This window comes from Lonchura striata, chromosome 6 (genome assembly GCF_046129695.1).
Source record: "Lonchura striata isolate bLonStr1 chromosome 6, bLonStr1.mat, whole genome shotgun sequence".
Lineage (NCBI taxonomy): Eukaryota > Metazoa > Chordata > Aves > Passeriformes > Estrildidae > Lonchura > Lonchura striata.
Window position 1 is genome coordinate 11,766,929 of NC_134608.1, and position 21,751 is coordinate 11,788,679.

The 21,751-nt window shown below is 39.6% G+C and overlaps 1 protein-coding gene across 3 annotated transcripts in view; it reads left to right on the forward strand.

The window, feature by feature from the left end:
• BEGAIN (brain enriched guanylate kinase associated) overlaps window positions 1-21,751 on the forward strand; it is a 158,199-nt gene that overhangs the window by 45,427 nt on the left and 91,021 nt on the right. The window lies entirely within an intron of this gene.

Genomic DNA, 21,751 nt, shown 5'->3' on the forward strand with positions numbered 1-21,751 from the left:
GTACCAGTTTCTCAGCACATCTCTCTGCTTTAAGCAAAAGGAGATGGGTTTTATAACATAAGTTTTCCATCTCATGTCCTAGTGCAAGTCTGCTTTGGGGGATATTGCTTTTGTGTATGTTGTTGAGAAAGAAAAAGAAAGAAGAAAGCATTCTAGCCCTTTTTAATAAATGAATTAAAAATTAGTAAAACCTTGTCAACTAATACATTATCAAAGTGATAGGTAAGAGATGAACTTTTTACTACCCTTTAAATACTTTATGGAACTTCTTTTCATAATCAAATACACTGGCCATGATCTTTCCTGATTTTATTGGACAAGCCTAAATTCCTTCTCTGAATCTGGTAACTCTGGTTAGTGACAACTCTTGTCCAAGAAAAACTTTTTAGATTCCTTCAGTTTGGAATGGCCATCCTGAGTTATTAGAAATGCAGAAAAGTTCTGAAATTCAAGAAATAGCTGGGCAAAGGCAAGACAACCGAAATTTGATCAAGTGGTTAATGAATTCTGGGCTGGAAACAGAATCCTGTTTATCTTCTGAGGCAAAGAAGGTTAAGTCTCTTACAGTGGACTTGAAGTTGCATGTCCAAAAGTTACTAAGAATGTATTTTTAAAGCACTTAGCTTACACATTTTGTAGAGCATCATAAAGTATTGTACCGTTGTACAAAACAGAAGTATTGTAACTTTTGTGCTGAAAGAAAAACACTGTGCAATGTATTATGGATTTTCATGTATTTAAGTACTATAATGTTAAAGCTGTGAGTTTTTCCTGAGTAATGCTTGAGAAAGTACCTCAGCGTGCAGACTGGTGTCTAATAAAAATTCCAAACAAGAACCTATAGTGTATGCACACTTCTGTCATGAATGACTCTCTTGGAAGATGTAAGCAAATATATATTTACATCTTTGCTGATACATGCACATGTGAACATGTGCACAAATGCAGTCTAATCCTTGTAATTCTTTCCTGAGCATGCCTTGGCCTCTGCTTTTAGTCTTGCCTCTTTTGTAATAAAGGGCTGCAGAGCCCAGGAGAATGAGCAGAATGTAGTGGAAAAAAAAAAAAAACACCAAGAATTTTCAATAATGAGAATAAACATTAATAAGGTTCCATTTTCCAAACACCACAGTTTTGCAGCTGTCAGGCTCACCAGTCTTTACCTCAGTACTCCCTGAGTACTACACAGATGGAAAAGTTGACCCTGCCCCACTGAAATGAAGCAGGAGCTTTGCTATTAACTCCACAAGGAGAAGGGTCAGGCTCTCTCAGGGGGTTGCTAAAGAAATTTTCTGTTAAAAATTCTTGTGTGCAAAAGTTGATTCTGGCAGAGGTTTGTCCCCATCAGCCCAGCAGGTGCAAGGCCAATTCCAGAGCTCCCTGTGCTCCCAGCAGGGCAGCAAGCCAGGCTGGGGGAGCTCCAGCAGGACCCAGTGCAGAAGCTGCTCCATCCAAAACTTTTCCAGGCTCCTTGTTGACAGTCATTTCCTTGGACACAAACTGACAGAATCCTTGGCAGTTTAAGGAAGCTATCAGGAGTTCTTATCTTAAATAGCTGGTAAACTCACAGCCTGGAGAGAATTCTATTTTTTCTAAACTTATCAAAGTGTGGTACCCAGGTAAAAACCAAATTACCCTGTGTTTTAACCACAGTGGCTTCAGAGAGGTCATGAAGAGAGATAACCTGAAGCTAGGAGAAGAAAGAAAGAAACGAGAGGAAAATGGCAGGCTGGGAGGAAAGAGGTATTTTTTATTATATGCAGAAACCAGTGTAGCATGGAAAAGCCATTCCCACATGATACTTCATTGTGTTCTGCCCTATCTCCTGTGCCCAGCTCCTTTCCCACTCTTTTTTTGCTACCAGCTGAGGATATGCCATTCCATATCACCTGGGATGTGTTTGCCCAAGGATTAAAGGGTGAGCCCACACCAGCTGTGGAGCTGGGGTGCATGAAGGGTACAAGGCTCCTGCAAAAGAAGTTCTGTAATGAGCAAAAAGGAAATAAACCTTGTTAGAGAAATAGGACAACAGGAGCAAGGTGCATAGCCAGAGGACAGTGAAGCCAGGCTGAAAACTCTCAGGGTCAAAGTAATAGAGGTTTGCATTCCACAGTGCTCTTTAAGAGAAGAAAATATTTTAAATAAGAATAGGTGACAGTCCTTGGGGCCAAATATTTTATGAAGGTAGCTCTGTAAGTCTTTGGGTGAGCTTTGTGCATTCCCCAGCCCAGGAGAATGGGGATCCATCTGGGGCATCCCCAAGGACTGGGGTGGCCAGGCCCATTCAGAGAGAGGGGTGAATACAGGAGCCTGAAAAATTGATCCACTGATGGCTCATGCTTTGTCCAGCCATAAAATTCATTGAGCCAGGCAGCACAAGCAACAGTGCAAACTAACACAAGTCTTATTGTTACGTTCCTTCCCTGAGAATCTGTCCAGAACAATGTGATTCGTCTCACATAATGCAACAATAATTCCCCTTGCAGACCAAGGAGCTGCTGTGACCTGCAATGTCATGTGCTGCCCTTTTCAGCAGGGGCTTGCTGTCACAGAGTTATGTGTGGAAGGAGAAGTAGGAAGCAGGGGTGGGAGGTTGTCAGTATTTAGCCTGACACAGGGACACCTTCCTCTAGAAGTAGAAACATGCAATTTTGTGCTAAAACTTTGACTCAATCAGTTTTTGCAATGAAGTCTTCTCACTGTAAATTATCTTAGTAGTGCAGTGTTTATTACATTTCAAGGTATCAATATACTAGGCAGAAGTAAGGCTAACTACTAATCACAAACCTCTTGAGGATCTGCACTTATGTAGGTTGGCTGTGTATGGTTATAGAGTCACTTTAAGCATTAATTACTTCTGACTCCGACTTTTAAATACAGTTTTTTGGATCTGGTTCTGTTTCATGTCAAGAAACAAGGACTGAAAATCTCAGTTAATAAAGTGAATTTCAAATATACCTATACTATCTTATTTTGACTCAGCAGTGTGCTATCTTTGGTGCATATATGCAAGAGAAGCACAAGCCTTCCAAGCCTGAGGCCCTGTATATCTCTGGTGGCTGGCACATAAAATTGCCAGTACACTGGAAAGTACTCCTTTAAGTTAGATTGAACCCATAGAATGGTTAAAAATTGCAAGTGAAAGACCAGTTCCACTGCAACTCCAGTACAGACACCTGGCAACTTTTTCTTTGCTTCCATTCCATCCTGCTTGAAATACAGGTTGTAAAATAATAGTCAAACTTTCTAGTGAGGATGATGTAAGGTTTGGCAAAACAGATTGCTATAAATACTTTATACACAAATATTGATCAGCTTCTGGGCTTCCTTACACTGAAGAGTATCTCACTCCACAGGAAATGTCACTTAAAGAGACAGATATTGTTCAATAATTTTTCTCTTTTTTTAATACACTCCTAAAATTTCAGTGACAATTCATAAACTCTATAAATCAATATTCTTAGTTGTAAGTTTCAAAATCCACAACAGGCTAAACTGTAAATCTAAAAGTACACAAAACAGGACACATCATCACCATGACCAACTGCCAGGCACGCAGTGCCTCTAAAGAGGCTGAGTTTCCATTTTACAATATAATCATGGAATTCCTCAACTGGGGATTACTTTATTTTGCTAGCATCAGTAGGGGCATTTTACTAATTACCCAGGGATCTCTGATAAAGGTGACCTATGTCTCAAGGAATCTCTGAGGTAACATCTTCCTTTCACTGTAGTCCTTGTTTGAGAACATATGAAAGCAAAGTGGTTTGTTTTGCACACACAGCTGGTAGTAAGTCAGCAGCTTGATCCAAGTCTCTTGAATTTTTAGACTTGGACTTTTCTCAAGCATGTTTGAGTTCATCTGTGGTAAGGAAGGAATATGGGTTTCTTCAAAGGGAACATCAGAGGCACATGCAGTTCTAGGGAAAAGTCTCTGCCATGGTTTACTGGAAATGTAAATACCTTCCTAAATGCCCACCTGATCATGCTGCCTTCCTTGCACTTGGTATAAATATAGCCCTCTTCATATGCTAATGAACACACTGCAATTTCCTGCCATCCCCACCTTGTCCTTATTCCTCTCTCAGCCTGTATCTACATTAATTTTACCATATACATGAGTACAAGGGGAGGATTTATTTTTCCCAGAAGGTTAACCAACAAACATGGTTTACTTTACCCTAGGTCTGGTCTTCACATCCACAGCTGATACACTGGGAGCCACTGCCTTATACAGAAGCAAAATGCCACAGGACAGCAGCAGGGCTGTGCAAGAAGCAGCTCCACCATCTGCTCAGCAGTGTCTTCGGGCTCTAGTTGATGCTGGGATGTGAAACCCCAGCTGTGGACACAGGCAAAGAGGTGGAACAGGGCAAGCTCAGAACAAACAGAGCATAGGGAAATGCTAGCATGAAAGGGCCGAGAGTTTGGGGTTATTAGAGGTGATAGCAAAATAGCCATCAAGTTGGGTGAATTTTGGGTGCATTTTGAAAAATGGAGAAGAAAAGGAAAAGGATACAAAAGCTGCCTAACATATTCAAACAGGTAAATCAGGTTTTCATTTTTCCTCTGTTTTGCAAGCTGTTTTTATCTGCCAGGCAGTCTCAGCAGCAGTGACAGCCTTGCCATGTTGTTTTCAGCACATCTGGTTTGTTCCTGCTGCCTTCCAAGGTGTGACTGTAGCTAAAGCATATATCTCTCTCTCCCCCCAAGACTACACTCAGCTTTGAGTTTGGTGGTTGTCAAACATAGCAATGGGAGGAATGGACACACACAGATATATCCACAGCCCCCAGGGGAACTATATCCCTGGAACTGGGATTGGCTGAGGCACAGAGCCAACCTGATCTACCTATTCCAGTACCTCTGAGAATTTTGTTAGTGCTGTCAGAGGCACAGTATGCTTGTGCAGCTTATCACACCTTATTTCCAGTATTACTGTTCCCTGTGCTAGTCAGTCAAACCAGCACTACTTCAGCTGAGGAAGGAGTGCTGCTGCTATGCTATCCTACAGTCCTGCCTCCTGAGCTTCTGTCTGCTGCTTGGGAGAATGAGCTAAAAGGCAGTGATGTCAGCATGCAAGGAACCATCCCCATCAGCTGATGTAACAGTTGTGTTATAGCATCCTTTAGTTCTAGATAAATACTGAGTGAAGCAAAAGCATCCACCAAACAAGGAACATGACAGAAACAGAGGGCAGAACAGATTCAAGTTGAATGAAACCAGGTAGAGCTGTGTAAAGTGGCCTCCAGGGACAAGTGGGAGATGAGCAAACATCTGAAGAGGCCAAGGAAGTAGGTAGGAGTAGATGAGCCACGCCATCAGCCAGGAGCTGCAGTGAGTCATTGGGAAGAGGCTGGACCTCAGTGATGCCTAGCTTACAAATAATGATCTGCCTACCCCTTTCTTGCAAGGCAAACTGCATCACTGAGCAATGCCTTGAGCTTCTCGGAAAAGAAAAATAAATAAAAGGAGGCATTTCAGACATATATTAAAGAAAAGAAAAGAAAGATAAATCAATTTTGTATAGTGCTTTTGATTAGTTCAGAACTCTGTATCATAAGGAGCAGAGCTTACAGAACAGTTTCTTTTTTTGTTGTTTGGCTCTTCTCCTTCAAGTTCCAAAGACAAAATTATCCATGATTCTAAGAAATTCAAAGGTGGGAAAATTGGATGCCTCCCGTTTATTGCTATTAGGTTTCAGTTGATGCAAGCACTTTGACCAAAGCCACTGAGGGGTGTGTGCTGAACACTGAGAGCAGCAACTTGCAAAGCAAACAGTGGCAGCCACTGCAGCAGTAACAAAGCAATATTATAAGCTGAAGAATATAAGAGGTTTCACGCTATGAACCCCAGATGGTTCAAGGACAGTACAGTTTGTGAACTGCATTTGAGTGTGCTCTGTGGTGAAATCAAGCAGATTTTGAATGCTTGCTGCTGCTACAGCTCACAGACTGATGAAAGAAAGGAGATAACTTGTCTGCAACACTTTATTACAGGCCTTTTGCAATTTCCAGCTCTGCTGCTACTGGCATGGCTTAGGCAATTTAATTTACCAATCAGTTCTTGATTTAGACACAAGTGACTTTAGAATGCATTCAAATAAAACCTGTATCACTACATTGAATGCAGTGTTACTTAAAAATCAAAAGCATCTGAACTATATCAAAACTATTAAGCTTTTCTTATTAAAAATTGAAAAGACTGAATTGTCTTTATGTTTTAGTGATGACCTAAAGCCAGCTTAGCATGAAGTACAATGTGCTGAAAAATAGACAGTAGATAGTGAGGTGTAACCATGCTTTTTGGAATTCAAGAATGTGAGGATTGTATAATATACAGAGCTCTCCAGCAGAACAGCAGGATCATAAGTGCCTGTAGCTCCTTGAAGGATTTCTCTCATGTGTATTATTGTCCTGCTGCTTGTGTGAACTGCACAACTGTTGTTATTCAACTCTTCCAGGAGAAACAAGATCTGCCTCACTCAACAGCATAGAGTTGCTGCTAATTTCTTGGTTTGTAGTAATGTTTGTACTGGCATAAAAGTGAGGACCTCCATGTCACATGCAGCTTTATCATTCCTTAAAGCATGACTTTCTTTATATATGCATTTTTTAAGAAATCATTGAAAAATCAAATTGTCATTCTGAACTTGCCCAACTGTCACCATGTCAGCAAAACCAAAATTGAGAAGTGATGCTCAAGTGAACATATGCACACAACTCATGCAGCAGACCTGCATCTTAGAGGGCAAACAGTACTTCAGCAGCACGTTGTTGCAGTGGCTGATTACTTACATGACATACTAGGACATCATGACTACACAAATGCCATTTCAGCTGTTCAGAGCAAAATGAAAATTTTTACCACCTTGCCTTGATTTTTCCCAGTTTCAAAAGAAGGAGGAGACAGAGGAGGAGAATGTCGTAGAAGGAAAGGGGAGTTTCAAATTTTTTTGGGAGCACTGAGCTCTTCAGGGAGTCACTGCTGTTCTACAAAGACCCTCATGTTCACAAGAACCTTTCATGACTCGGCAGCTCCAAATTGCTGCCTGCTGTTCAAGACCAGTTTCATATCCATGTCAGAGCAAATGGCCTTAACTCTCAAGCTTCCATACAAATCAGGTCAAGCAAATAGCTAATTTTATGTTTCTGTTAGCTATAACTACAATTTAGATAAAAGGATCAGTTTAAGAAACTGCTTTATTTTTAAGGCATTCCAAGAACTATACTGGAATTCCCAGAAATGAATGGCTACTTAATCTTTTCCCTTATCACCCAAGAGCTCATTCTTGCAGCAGGCAAGAACAGGAAAGGCAATTTGAAGAGGAAAGCCATCAGCAGTCCTTTTTTCTGTACTTTCTAGTTAAAAAGTGCTAAATTTTTCTGCTACTATTTGACTCAGGTATGCTGGCTTGACCAAAGTAGTGCACAAATTAACACTATATTCAATGTTTCACCTGAACAGAGTAGTCTACAGATAAAAAAAGAAACTGCCTATATATCTGCTTAATTGGTCTTACTGCTAAGAAGTTCTACAGATGTAAGTGTATGAAATGACATTTAAGTAGCACTAAATGTGTGGCACATGACTTTGCATGAGCATATTTAACTAAGTTTGTAACTGCTGGGTCACCTGCCCTTGGAGATATGATTTCCTCTTTTTATGAAGCCTATCTCTGTCCTGTAACAAAGAAGTACTTCCAAGGATTTAATCAGAAACAGTCTAGACCAAGTTGTACCAAGTACATTCCAAGAAATTAGAGCAGATCCATGAGTGGCTGAAAAATAAATATTTTGTAGCTCTGCCCAATGTTCTTATCAATTCAGTGTGAAACTAGTAACAAGGTACATTCATGGGCAAAAATCCTTAATGATGAGGCAAGTGCTGTTTTCTACAGGGAAATTGGATTTTTGAGGCTACATTGAAACAATCTATAGCACTGAAACAGTTCAGTTCAAATTCAAAATAAACTGTATGTTTATTTTTGACTCTCAGCTTATGAATAAAAATGATGCTTTTGTTTGTATTTGCATTCAGATTTAGATTGATAAGAGACCAAGAAATAAAGAAGGAAAGATTGAGTCAAATACTCTGAAGACTGGGTAAAAATGAGAAAAACAGCAAACTAGCCTAAAGCAATGCAAGCAGAGTGATTAAAGAGAAGCAATAATATTTAAGTAATTACTTGGAAAGCAACAGCATATCTAAACACACAGAAAATTTTGATTGTCCCAGTCACAAAACTGACCAGGAAGTTTTTACACATGCCCAAATGGTCCTCTGTCCTACTTCTTCCCAGTGCTGAATTCAAAGACAGGCTATTGCTTAAAGGGATGCAAGACTGGCCTGGGTGATTTTTGTCCAAATCTGCACAGCAGCTCAAATCCCACACTGCCATCTCCTTGCAGCCCTGCAAACAGTGCTGGGCAGAGCCACACAGTGGAGGAAACACCTGGAGTCCCAAGCCACATCAGCAGTGTGACCCTGACAAGTCTGAACATCTCCAGTTCCACTCCAGTTCTGAGCCTTCACAAGCCTTTTGGAACAGAAAAACATTTCCTTGCTTATCCCTGTCCCTACTGTACCAATGTGCAATAGGCATGAGAGGCAGGTTTCCAGGTAGATTTTCAGCCCACACTTCAAAACGTAGTCTAGAATAGCCCAGTCAATGCCAGTCTTTGCTCTGGAGTCCCTACATATCTGATAAGCTTGCACCAGATAGATAGGGCTGATGAAGGTAATGAGAATGATGGAATTTTCTGTTTTCTCACTTGTGGAAGGCAAAATAATGCCCTTGCTCTGCAGCTGGAACCACTGCAGCCCCTTGCTAAAATGACATTCCCAGCAGTAGAGCCTCCCAAAGCATATTTTTGTGGCTTGGTCCTATTTTATTTCTTCACAAGGTGCTGACAGTGTCTTGTTTTTACATCAAATGCTTTTTATTGAACTCTTTCACTCCAGAAGGCACCAAGAGCAGGAAGCCTCTAGGTGATACACAGTAGACCACAGTTCCATGTGAAGGAGGGACCAAGAGTCTTGGCTTTTCCATGGAGAGGTTAATTAGTATATTTTTTGTATAACTCAAGGGGTACCTCTGGCAACAGACCATATGAGCAGGAGAGGGAAGAAATGAGTCATTGGTAGAGGAGACTGACATGAGTTTCTTTGTGCCAAATTTAGCTGACCTATACTGTTTAGTAACAAAGCAATTTCCCTCCCTCCCTGCCCCACTTCCCTCCTTCTCAATCTACAAGAGAAATCACAACCTAACCTAAAAGTCATTATTTTTTTTTTCTGAAAAATTAAAAATACATTAAATTGTAGCACTAAACAGGTAGTCTGCTAACAAATGTCAGTTCAGAGGACTATAGCTGTCTTGTCTACTGCACATAATGCAAAAAATGTTCTAGATAATGGTAACTTCTGGAAACAAGAACTTTTTTTTCTCCACCTTGACAAAGCTGCTGATGCAGAGTTTTACAGTAACTGTGGACTTCAACTTGCTTTCCCATAACTGTGTTATGTTTTTAAATTGATAAAGCCTCAGCAGATTCACTTACTGGAACTGACGGGCTTCACATGCTGTGAGCTTCTGGAGGGTTTTCTTTACAAACTGGAACTGCATATCATCTAAATGTAATAGAAAAAAAAACCTCAAAGAGAGATGTCCCATTAATTCCAGCACACAGTGACTTGGAGCTGTTTGAGAAAAACAGTGTTAATCTAGACAGTTTGGCTTAATATACTTTGCTTTTAGGAACACTTATTTTCGTCTAAACCCATTATTTTTTAATGCAGTGATAACCCTCCCATAGTCCAGTGTGGAAAATAACTTTTATTGTAACCTAAGAATGTGAAGCAAATAAGCATCATTTTACTTGGACTCAATGAACATGGAAAGTTTGAGTTACAGTTTTGATAGTAAAATTTTAATGAATGCTTTTCAGTAACACAATATGGACTGGACTTCTGTACTGTGGCTTTGCAGTTACTTTCTCATCTCCATCCTCCAAAGAGAACTCCAAATCCTGAAACAGTCAAAGCAAAGTCTACCAGGATTTTCATCTCAAGGTTCCCATAGCACTGAACTACTAATTATCATGGCAGGCAGAGCAGACAGTTCTGATCAAATTGCCAGCCTGTATTTGTAGACCATTCCATCTCTTTATTTGTCATCTATATAGGCACAGCATTGGGAAACATCTTGAGATAGAAATAGGCATAGATATGATTGCATGCTGAATTCTAACTGAATGAATCCATTACTGCATCCTTGGAGGACTCCAATTTTTTCCCAGAACTACAACTCCTTTTTGAGTGTTATCTACCTCATTATACATAGATTAGCTACATTACTTATTGGTTTGCACAGACCATACAAAAGATGAAGAGTTCACTACAGCTTTGCAGAGAGATTAATGTAAACGGAAAGAGACTCAAGAAAACAGCACATTTTTTTTCTAAAAGGCTATGCTATTTATACTTTTTAATGTTTATATAAATAATAAATTACTCACATGACACTCCTATCATTCATATCCAGAGTGTTTCCAGCTAGAAGTCTGCATTCATGCCCCCATAGTTGGCATACAGCTGCAGCATGGATTTATGGCACAATTACTTCCTTATAGTTTTCTTGTGAGCCACTGAATTGGAGACTGGTTAACTACAACATTCACAATGACAGAAGACATTGTTATTAATAGCAGAATCAGTAAAATCAACAAAAACTATTATCCCCTTACTAGTGGTATCTCTTTTGTAGAAAGCTCTTAGCTGCATTTTCTATTCTTATGCTGGCTACTTCCTTCAGCACTAGAAATCAGGGCATTGGCTTGCAGTCATTGCCAAATTTAAGGGCAATTTTGCAATGAGAAGAGGAAGCATGAGAGGTCAGAGATTGTACCTCTGCTTGAAATGCAGGTGGTGAAGGTGCTGCCATGACTAAGTTGAAAATATGGACTGAGGTCCAGAGATTTGAAGCCTCTGATGGACTTGTTCTGCAGACACAGGTGGCAGCTGCAGTCATTAGGATGCTTTCTGAAGCAATGTCAAAGTTCAAAAAATTTCCTTCTTTTTTTTTTTTTCTTTTCATTTTTTGAGTACCAGGTCACAAATTACAATCTCCTCACAGAACACTCACCACTCTTTCCAGAGTAATGAAGAGTTGGAGTTTGAAGCTGGCAATCTTTCATGGGCAATGTGTCAGACTGCATTTTTTGTTCCTAATTTAGTTTAAACATGTTGGTAGACAACATTGAGAAGCTGGGAGCCACTGCCTCTCACAGATGCTGCTATCAAGATGCTGTGGTTCCCAAATCCCAGCCCTGTGCAGACCCTGTCAGACTAGCAGGAATCCCCTGATGTCTCCAGACCACTGGGAGCCCTTTAGAAGGAAAACTTTATAAATGTGCACAATACTGATTCTATTTTTTTTCCCCTGACTCATTCATTCTGCATCGCTTGACATTTTCACATATTGCCATATTAACCACCAAAAGTCTGATCTATGAGCATGACTTTAAACGTGTATTTACAAGAGTAGAGATGCAGCAGCATATGGACCACCAGCTGGTGAGAAGTAAGAATGGTACTTTGTGGAGCTTGAGTCACTAAGTAAATTAAAAAAAAAAAAAAAAAAGAAAAAAACCCAAAACCCAAAACATCTCTACAGTTAGAGACAAAATCTTGGTTTCTTCAAACTGGAGTACTTTGAAAGGACAACTGAAACAAGGTCAGTACTGAGAAAGCACAAAATCTGGAGGCATTAAATAAGCTAGAAATGATGTTGTTTATTATAAGAGGTATATGCAAACAAGATGCTTCCTGCTAAGGCTGTAAGAAATAGTACCACAGAGGGAGTGATGTGAGACAGAAAAAAGGAGTGATGACAGTCTGTTCCTCTGGAAGAGGAGGAATAAAAATCACTTTGAGACCAAGGGTGACACTGGGGGAAGTGTTTTTTTATTGAGGTCATAGCCACCTACACTCAAATGCAGAAGTCTCCAGCCTTTCTCCCCACCTCTCCTTAGTCTGGTGTGTTTTTCTCATGTATTTCCCATCCATTTGCCTTCTGGAGGGATTCTTCCCCTGCTCCATCCAAAGCTTCACCCTTTCCCTCCCCAAATGTTGAGTTAGGTCTGCAGAACATTAGCCTCTGGTATTTTGCAACCCAGCAATTTTTAAGATTAATCTCTTATTTATGTCACCTCAGCTTGAGTGCTCCCAGGAAGTAGTGTGCTCCTTCTCATCCTAGTTTTGACCCTCAGACTATTATTTTTCACCATATTACTTCAAGAAACAGCTGAAAACTCTATTCCTAAGGACATGCAACTTTAACAGAGATTATTTTTCATCTAACTTCAGAGACTGAGGTTTACTATTCTGCTTTAATGCCAGTCGATTTTATTATGCTTTTCACTTTTTGCATTTCCCTTGAAGCCCAGGTGAGCAGAAACCCAGGTTTCATAGGAGACTTTTGCCAGCCTGTTTGCAGTGCTGTCAGCCACTGATCCCCTCTACCTGTGCTCCCCTGCCAGCCCACTTGTTCTTGTGGCTTTCTCAGAAAGATGCAAAAAGAGGGAATCTCCTGCAGCTCCATCAATGCAGCCGTGAATCAGAAGCTGTTTTTCAATAACTGGGAACTTTTTGTAGAAAGTAGTAAGCAGAAAATAAAGGGCGATTTGGCAACGGGAAAGATTCATAGACTTTTTTTTTTTTTTTTGTAATGGTGAATGGAGATAGAGAAGGAAAGGCCTGTTCCTTCAAAAAAAAAAAATAGAATATTGTCTGGGGACTATTAAATAACAATATAACTAATTACCAAGATAATTTTCTTCATGCTGGAGCACCAAACAGCTGAAATTCAGAAGCTGCTGAGGGCACTTATGATAGTAAATTACTGAAATGTGTCCCATGGTTTATTTTGCTGAATTAGGGTACCAAAAGGAATGAGTTACATTATTTCTCTATTGACTCTTCCACATGTGATTATTTATTATTAGATGCATAAGTACAAATCAGACAGGAAGGTCAAGTTACTAATGGTTCTCACCAGCTGTACACCATTATTTGCCCTGTAAAGGTAGGCACATTGTTTACCTGCATAATAAGAGTGATGTGAGTGATCATTAGAGTACTTGAACATCAGTCACATGAAATAAAAAAAACCTCTAGACCAGCATGCAAAGCATTCACATTGTAAATGTTGTATTGGAAATGTAATGTAAAGGAAATAAAAACCATATCTTTTTGCCTACCCTTCCCTGAACAAAGAGCAGAAGCTCAGCAGTGAGATAGAGAAACCTGAAATCATTGCTTTCACTGTGTAGGTTTGTTTGACCAACAAAGGAACTTTTGCACTTCTAGATATCATCTCTCTCTCAAGAACCCTCTGAGGCTCCTGCAAGTATTGCTGCCTTCTTAAAGGCAAGGCTGAGAATGAGTAAGTGACTTCTCCAAGTTCTTTGAGGGGTTTGTGTCAAAGCCAAGAGACCACCTCATTTGTAATAAGAAAAAGAGAGAGGAGAACATAGAACATGAGAGCAAAGTTCTTGCTCCAGGAGCAGAATAACCATTTCTGAAATGAGTAGTTTCAGTCTGCCAAGGAGCAGGGACAAATTTCAAAGCAGAACATTCCCCAGCCAAATCAAAATGCTCATGGAATTGCACACTTCTTCCCTGTTGAACAAATTATTTTAAAAATACTGGTTTTCTTCTCACTTCCTTTTCATAGCAGAGAACCCTTGCGAGGAAGGATCCAGATACAAAGACTTGTTCTTAACTTGACCCCAAGAACAAATAATCCCCACAAAATCAGCACTACTCATTGCACAGATACTAACATCACTTAGAGGACACTGGATAAGCATCATTGCATATGTTCTTACAAGAAAAGTACTATTAGAAGTATATTTGAGCTAAATCCACCACCAATATGAGCAGACTCAGCTGCATTCAGATCAAAATACTTACTGCTCTTTCTACAGGTTATCTTCAGAATGATTTATTCTGATGTTTTCCTGTGCATTAATAAAGGTCACCCAATAAGGAGTAAAAAACAGTGTGAGATGAAGGCAATTACCATGACTTCAGTTTCAATAGTGGGGTTTCCTTCCCCCCCCTCTTTCTGATACCTTTCAACTTCAGGGAGATAAGCCCAATTCTAGCTACCATTTCTATGCCCTTTTCAGTTTGTGGTAATTGCTGTTGTGCAGCGTCACAGTACTGGGGCCTCTGCTTTATCCTTTCCCACATTTTGTGCAGGCAGTAGGAGAATTTTCTTTTGATTTATTCTAATAGCTGCAACATGTCAGAATATTAGAACTGCCTATTATCTAAAGGCTGCTTTGCAAATTCACTTTAAATGAAAATGTAACTTTTCAGTCATTAATGCACGGAAAGAAGTTGTGGTTAAAGGAGGAGATGAATGGTTGGGAAGCTTATCCATTACATTTAAAAGCAAATTATCAGTGACAGAATCTACGTGAAACAGGCAGCACAAGAAATGAAAAGACAGATTGAGACATCAATCAAATAGACTTTCAGATCCCTTTCTTTTTGCAGGGACAACTAAAGGAGGCATTTAGAGGGATGTAACAAAGCAAAGAGAGTCTTCTGCCATGTGGGTAAACTTGAGGCATTCAATCCTGCACCCAGGCAGGAGAGGCAGGAAGCAGAAGCAGATGTTGGCAGGAACCTGGAGATGCCATGGGATGCACCACATACACACACTCCTTACAGGTCTGAAAGGCAAGGGTTAAAGAAACCGAGGAGGTTGTTTAGTAAGAGGGAACTTTTTATCCAAGCTGGAAGCATCTTTGCAGGGAAGTTTTTTTAAGCAGACTAGTTTAAAAAAATACTTTATTTCTCAAAACAAACAAAAAAAAAAAATGCAAAAAGGTACTGCAAATCTCTCAGAAGGGACTTAAGATTTCAAGGAATGTATGAATGTTACCTTTAACATTTTTAGGCCTCAGTTTTCTTCTGTAAAATGGGAATGTAGAGAGCTCTTTTTCAGACTAAAAAGACAACATGAAGTAAGGACATAGAAAGCTATGAGGCACCTCCATCAAGTGGTTATTTAATTCAAATATACAAGGTGCAGGTAGGACAAGAGAGTATATTGATTAGTAGGACACCAGAGGAAGATTCAGATCTGCAGATGACTCATTGCATAAGAGTTAATATTTGCTCTTGGATTCTACGTCATTAAAATCTTATTAATTACTTCAGTCTTGTTAGATAAATAAGGCATTGCAGTGGTTTCTGTGTAGTTCTTCACATTTGAAGTTTTACTCTTTGCTCTGACTTGGAAAGAAACAGTGCATTTTATTTTTTCTGACCCTTGCATCTTTTGCTCCCATTCTCAGAAGTGCTGTTTGGACTCTTAAGTTCTGCATTATAAACTGCATTCTTGATATGGATCTCCCATATTTAGGTGCTGTGATTGTTCAAAGGACTCTCCAGCTGGGTAGCAGGACTATTTGAGTGCTAATACAGTGATTGTAAAGAATGGGACATCAGCTCCCATTTTAGAACATAAATCTTGGCAAGTATGAATGGAGTATATTCAAATGGGAACAAATGGACATTTTCAGCATGTAATTTGAAACAAAGCATTCAGCACTTACATGAATAAGCTCAGCAACTGCAGCACCCCTAGCCCAGTGTCTAAGAGCCTATGGGTGACTGTTCCAAGCCCAAAGCCATCAAGAGCTCCTGGTCCTGGGGTTCTGCAGTGGGAATCCTGCACTCCAGGCCCCTTTCTGTAGCTGCAGGTTTTACCTAAGGCATTCACCTGCCTTCCTTCTTTCTCTGTGGCTCCCAGACAGACAACCCCAGCTTCTTATGGCTTCCAAGAGGAAAATTGTACCAGCACTGCATCTATTCAAGTGTCGGGCTTGAGTACATTGTACATGGGTCTGTGTGCTTATAGACACATCCATTTCCAGCTGCTGAGTCTTCCTAAAATACTCTTTGAAAAGTTCTCCCTAAAATTAATGTTAAGCAGAGCTGCTTACACTTGCAATACTAGAAGTAAGCTTTATCTTTCCAACTGAGAGAATTTATTTTTTTTTTAATTTAAATCTGTGTGGGGTTGAAAAAAAGTGACTTGCAGATCAGGCTGCTTTTCCTCAGAAGTGAGCACCTTGCCTGCTTGTGGCATTTCACTCTGGCAGAGAAGGTGTTGTGCATCAAATTAAAAGGATATTGAAGGAGACAAGACTGGAATGAGAATGAATAAACACTGCAGCTGCACTGGGAGGATCTATAAAACACACAGGTGGAAGAATTATTGTCTTCTGACCACTCCTGCAGTACACCACTGATGATACTAAAGCACAAAGACTAAATTGGATTTTCTACTGCAGGCTACAGACATGCCTCCTCCTTAGTCCTGTGTAGTTATATTGAATTTAGAGAATTTTACATTAGTGAGAAAAATAAGGATGCCCAACCTCTCACTGTGCAGCAGCTATTAAAGGCACTGAGAGGACAAGAACACAGTGATTTTTTTTTTATTCCCATTTTAGTAGTGCCACCATCAATGTCTGCGAATTTGGCTCCTAGCAATCACCTCTGTCATGCAGGGGGATGTCCAGCTGCACTGAGGTCCCACCATAAGAGAGTTGCCCTCCTTCCTTCAGTAGGAAAAAGGAGCCATAACCCAGGCAGAAACTATTAATAATATCAGTGGAGAAAACAAGAAACAAGCTAACCAGATAAACTCTTTTGGAAGACTGACTCTGTTCAATAGTCCTAAGTTGAACATACCCTCTTGGAGAGGGAATGCTGATAGAGCTGGGTTTGTTCAACCTGGAATAAGAGAAGGCTCCAGGGGGACTTTTTTGCAGCCTTCCAGTAATTAAAGGAGGCTTATAACAAAGATGGGGATGCACTGTTTAGTGAGATTAGTTGCAAGAAGACAAGGGTAAATTGTTTTAAGCTACAAGAGGATATATTTAGGCTAAAAAAAATTAATTGTTCCTTAATTTTTTTTTTTTACTTTTTTTTTATTTTTGTACAAGGAGGTTGGTGAAACATTGGCAGAGGTTGCCCAGAGAGGTGGTAGATAGATCCATGGAAACACTCAAGGTTAGGTTTGTTGGGGCTCTGAACAAACTGATGTAGTTGAAGATGTTCTTGCCCATTGCAGGGGCTTTGGTTGCACCAGATGATCTTTAAATGTGCCATCCCAACCAAATTTTCTGAGATTCTATATCTACACAAAAGGCTAAGCAAAAATTACTCCCCTAAAACTTCCACTAGAAATTGCAAGGCAGCCCTGAAAGTGTGGAATTCTCTAACAGATTAATTCAATGCTTTCCTATCAAATCGTCTCCCCCGTCACCAGTTATCACTGATGATTTTCCTAACAGACAAAACTTTTGTGGTGCCACTGCTTTGGTCTTCTCTAAATGGAACATTTTTCTTGGTGCATTTTGGTCAAATTTAATCTGGTTGTATCAGTGGTCTGAGACCAGACAATAGGAGAAAGAGGGATTAATGTAGAATGCTTAGAGAGATTATGAAATTCCCATCCTTAAAGATATTCAGAATTTGACCTGGCAAGGCTCTAAGTATCCTGTTCTGATTCAAACCACTTTGAAAAAGAGGTTTGACCACATGACCTTCATTAACCTAATTTTTTCAATTATTCTACTGACTCCTAGTCTAGGTCCTTTATATACTAAAATTCCCATTGGACAGAATGTGAGTTTAAAGGACAACATCTGTATCTACTGCACATGTATTTATTTTCAGTATTTTTTTCCTTTTACATAGTTCAATTTAAGGACAGAAGTATTTATTTTTTTACCCCTGCCATCCAGTAGAATAATTTCTGATAAACACTGAGCTCAATCAGTTATAATTATACAGGTCTGCAACTGTATTGTTTAAAAAAAAGCATTTACCAGAAAGAGACAAAGTGTTTCTATAGAGAAATGTCAAAATGACTGGGGCATGTTCCTTATTTTTCTTTAGGAATTTTAGTCTGTGTACAGAGGTAGGCAGACATGAACATACAAACAAACTCACTTCTCCTGTGTCAATTTGTGCTTGTATAGCCATGGACATCTGGGTGACTGATTCCATGTCTGCATATGCCAATGTTAGATTTCATCATATCCTTATGTTCATGCATGAAACATGGTATGCACTTAGGTGAGAGGAGGAAAACACCAAACCTTTGAGAGCCACTGCTCAGGGGAAAATGATTTCCTATCTGTGAGTAAAGCATCACTGTTGTTTCCAAAAAAGCCAGGGAAGCCAGGCCCCACATTTCCTGTGAATGTACAGAAGTCTTTTCTCAGAGCCTAAAAGGAACAGAGTTGTGGAAGTCACTTGTATAAACATCAGGGTGCACATTTCAGCCCATTACAAACCCCTACATACTCACTGAAATGACAGCTTGCACTGACTTGTAGGGAACAATTTTTATTGCACACAGTTACTCAGCAGGAAGCACAGAGCATAATTAATGTTTGTGTAGAATTCCATTTTAACTTAGGTCATCTAGTACTTCAGAATAACATCATTACTCTTCATTTTTGTTCTTTTATTTATGACACTGGATAGTCTTTATTTTCCACAATTAGTTGAATATTAAACCCTTCTAAACACCAAACCTGAAAATGTTTATGATAGTGCAGTAATAGGTGTGCTGAAAAGACATAGATTAGCTACAGCTTGGAGCAAGGAAGAAAATTAATTGACGTGGGACATGTTGTTGTGTAAAATTGTTTTTTGCTTGAAACTGAACAGTGGCATTTATCATATTAACACAGACATCTTTTCCAATCATCTCTGCTAGCACTGCTGAGGCACTGCCATTACTACTAGTAAATAGATGACAGTCATGTTTTATGAAAGGATGTGAACAGTGTGGTTTCAGGCACAGTGTTTAAGTGTCTGATACTAAAAAGTGAAATTACAATTAAAACCAACCAAACAAACAGAAAAAAACCCAACACTACCAAGCTGTACACACCTCCCCAGTACAGAACTGATTATTACTTGTAGTACATGTTGTTTCTTCAAGTTCAAGAATTGCTCAGAACCCTTTGCTTGTATTCTATCACCCTAACATGCAGGCAAGAACTGTGCCAGCTCAGGGCAATAAAGCAGCCTGTGCAAAGTGGAAAATGATTAAACATGCTGAACTGGATGCACTGCCCAATCAATAGGTCACCCAGTACAGTGTAATCAGCCTGTCCATCACTGGGCCTTCTTACCCTCCTCTCACTATCATTTTTTCATATGAATATCAGTTTATAAGAAGCACCTATTTGGAAAGTCAGAGGCTTTCCAAAATATCTTCCTAAAAAGATCATTCCAATCATTCATATCTTCCCAAAAAGATATTTCTTCAGTATTGTAAGGAAATCTTAAAAATCCCTGTTCAAGATCCCACAAGCCCAGGCAGCATATTTCAGGCTGATTTGGGGAATTTGGGCCTTTACTTTGAATTTTTTTTAATGAAGATTATTTTCCACTTTTTGACATTACAAAAATGCTGTTTCCCCAACGTGCAAAGTTAAACATTTTCAGTCTGTGAACATCTCATTACTGGGATTGGACTACAAGAGGAAAGAAGGTTACTTGCTTTAGCACTATAAAAATCCCTGCCAGAGGATGAAGTGAACTATTAAAAACAAAAGTTAATGAACATCAGAGAGCAACTGTGAAAAAAAAAACTCAGTGGCTCCAATAGGAAGGAGAGTTGTGTGACTGAATTGTGTGAAGGCAAGCTGTGTGACCCAAAGCAAAGTAAAGCCCTCCACTGTCAAAAGTTTGAACTTGCCCTGGAGGCTTTCACTTCACCAGCAAAGGCAGAGAATTGAACATTAGCAAAGGTCACAACACCAAAAATCTATTTGAGATTATTTGGTGCAGCTCATAAGAATACATAAGAAGATCAAAGCTTTTCCTTGGGACTGGAAGGGATTAAATCACACAGAAAGTATCTGCAGAGTAGAAAAAAAATTATAACTAAATCTCAGAGACTGCTTATCAGCTTCCCCGCCAAGATGTATTATTTGAATGAAAAATAGTTGTAGTCTATGCTACAAATGACATCAAAATACAAATCTTTCAGTGATTTGACATTTACAACACATACGTTTCTGCTACAAGGAAGGGCAGGCTTCTTTCTTGGAACCACTTTAGCTTAAGTCAAGGGATGGATCTTCGTTTTCTTGAGGAGCATGCAGACATTTATGCAGGAAGCCTGCTTCAAAGAAATTATTTCTGCTGAAACCTTTTCAATTTCACAGCCACCTCCCAAGACCTTGGCGGCACACATGGAAAAACCATGGGCACCTGGGGCAAGGGGCAAACCACCATTGCACAGAGAGTTCAGGGGCAGGAGAATCTTAGCTCTGACACTGGGCTATGAGCCTGTGTGTCTCTAAATCAGATGCTTTCATCTTTATTGGGAGAAACAAGGTATTAAAAATGTCATTGCATTGTTAGTGTGGTGACAAAGGTGCTCTGAATTTGGGAACAGTAAACAAACACTCCCTTCTTTAGGAGAACACAGGGAGCAAGGTGCCAACAGCAGCTATCAGCAAGTCCTGTTTAAAAAACTCCCAAAATAACTATCCAATCTTACCTGAAAATAGGAAACTGCTCTAGTGACAAAAGCAAAAACATCTAGAGTTCAAGTAGAAGAGATCAGTCCTTGAGATAGAAACAGAGCAAAAATGTTCACCGCAGGTATCTCTTGGACAGGCCCTTCCTCCCAGCCTTGTCCTGACCTCCTCAGTCAAAACCCCTGAGGTATTAGGGTGCTCTTGCAGGTTTTCCTTATGTTTCCCTCAGCTGGGTTTCTGCAATTTCCTTTCTTTGGAGCCAAATCTTACAAATCAGTAGATGTAACTGATGTGACCCAACAGAGAAGACAAAGGAGAATAAAAGGTCAATCTTCAAATTCACTTATCTCAATCACAAGTAGATTCCTTCTTAAACTTCAGTAATTTTAACTTCTTAAACAAGTAACTTTTCTGACTACCTCATTTCCCCCCTACCTCCATCTTATTCTTTACAAGTAGACAAAAGTTATGAGTGAGCAGAGAAGTAGATAAACACTTTAAGCTACAGGGCAGCATGGGTACAAAAACAAATAAGCAATAACTGAGCAGGAATACATTTACTCTTGTAGTTGAAAGACTATTTGTAACCAAAAAAAATGTGGCTAAAAACTAAAAATTAAATTAATTTTAAGAAAAATTCCAATCAGTTGATTAAATGGATTATAGAACATTGTAGGGAGCACAGCCCTGTGGCCCAAAGTACTTATTTCTGTCTTGCATTACTGTAAAATTTTTGATACTTTCTCTAACTGTTTCTTTGTGTCTTATTTGCTGTTTAGATTGTCTGTGAGATTTGATTAGGTGAGAAGCTGAAGGAAGAGAAAAGGGCATATAAAGTGCAGTGGCCAAACAGCCACATTGGAGGGCAGATAATCTAGCCCAGAGGGAGATAAAATGTATAGCCCAGAGTCTACTCACACTGCACCATAGAAGGCAGATTTGATTTACCTTCAAGCATGAGGATTCTTTACTCATGAACAATAAGAAACGGGAGATGAAGACAATAAGCCATTTACCTTTAGCACTGATAGCAGTACTAATTCACTACTGAGTACCCATTATACATCTATTGCTGTGCCTCATTTTTGTAAAACAGCAGGTCAGAAGGCGCTCATAATTTAGGGTCCAAATATTTGCCTTCCCTGCTTTGG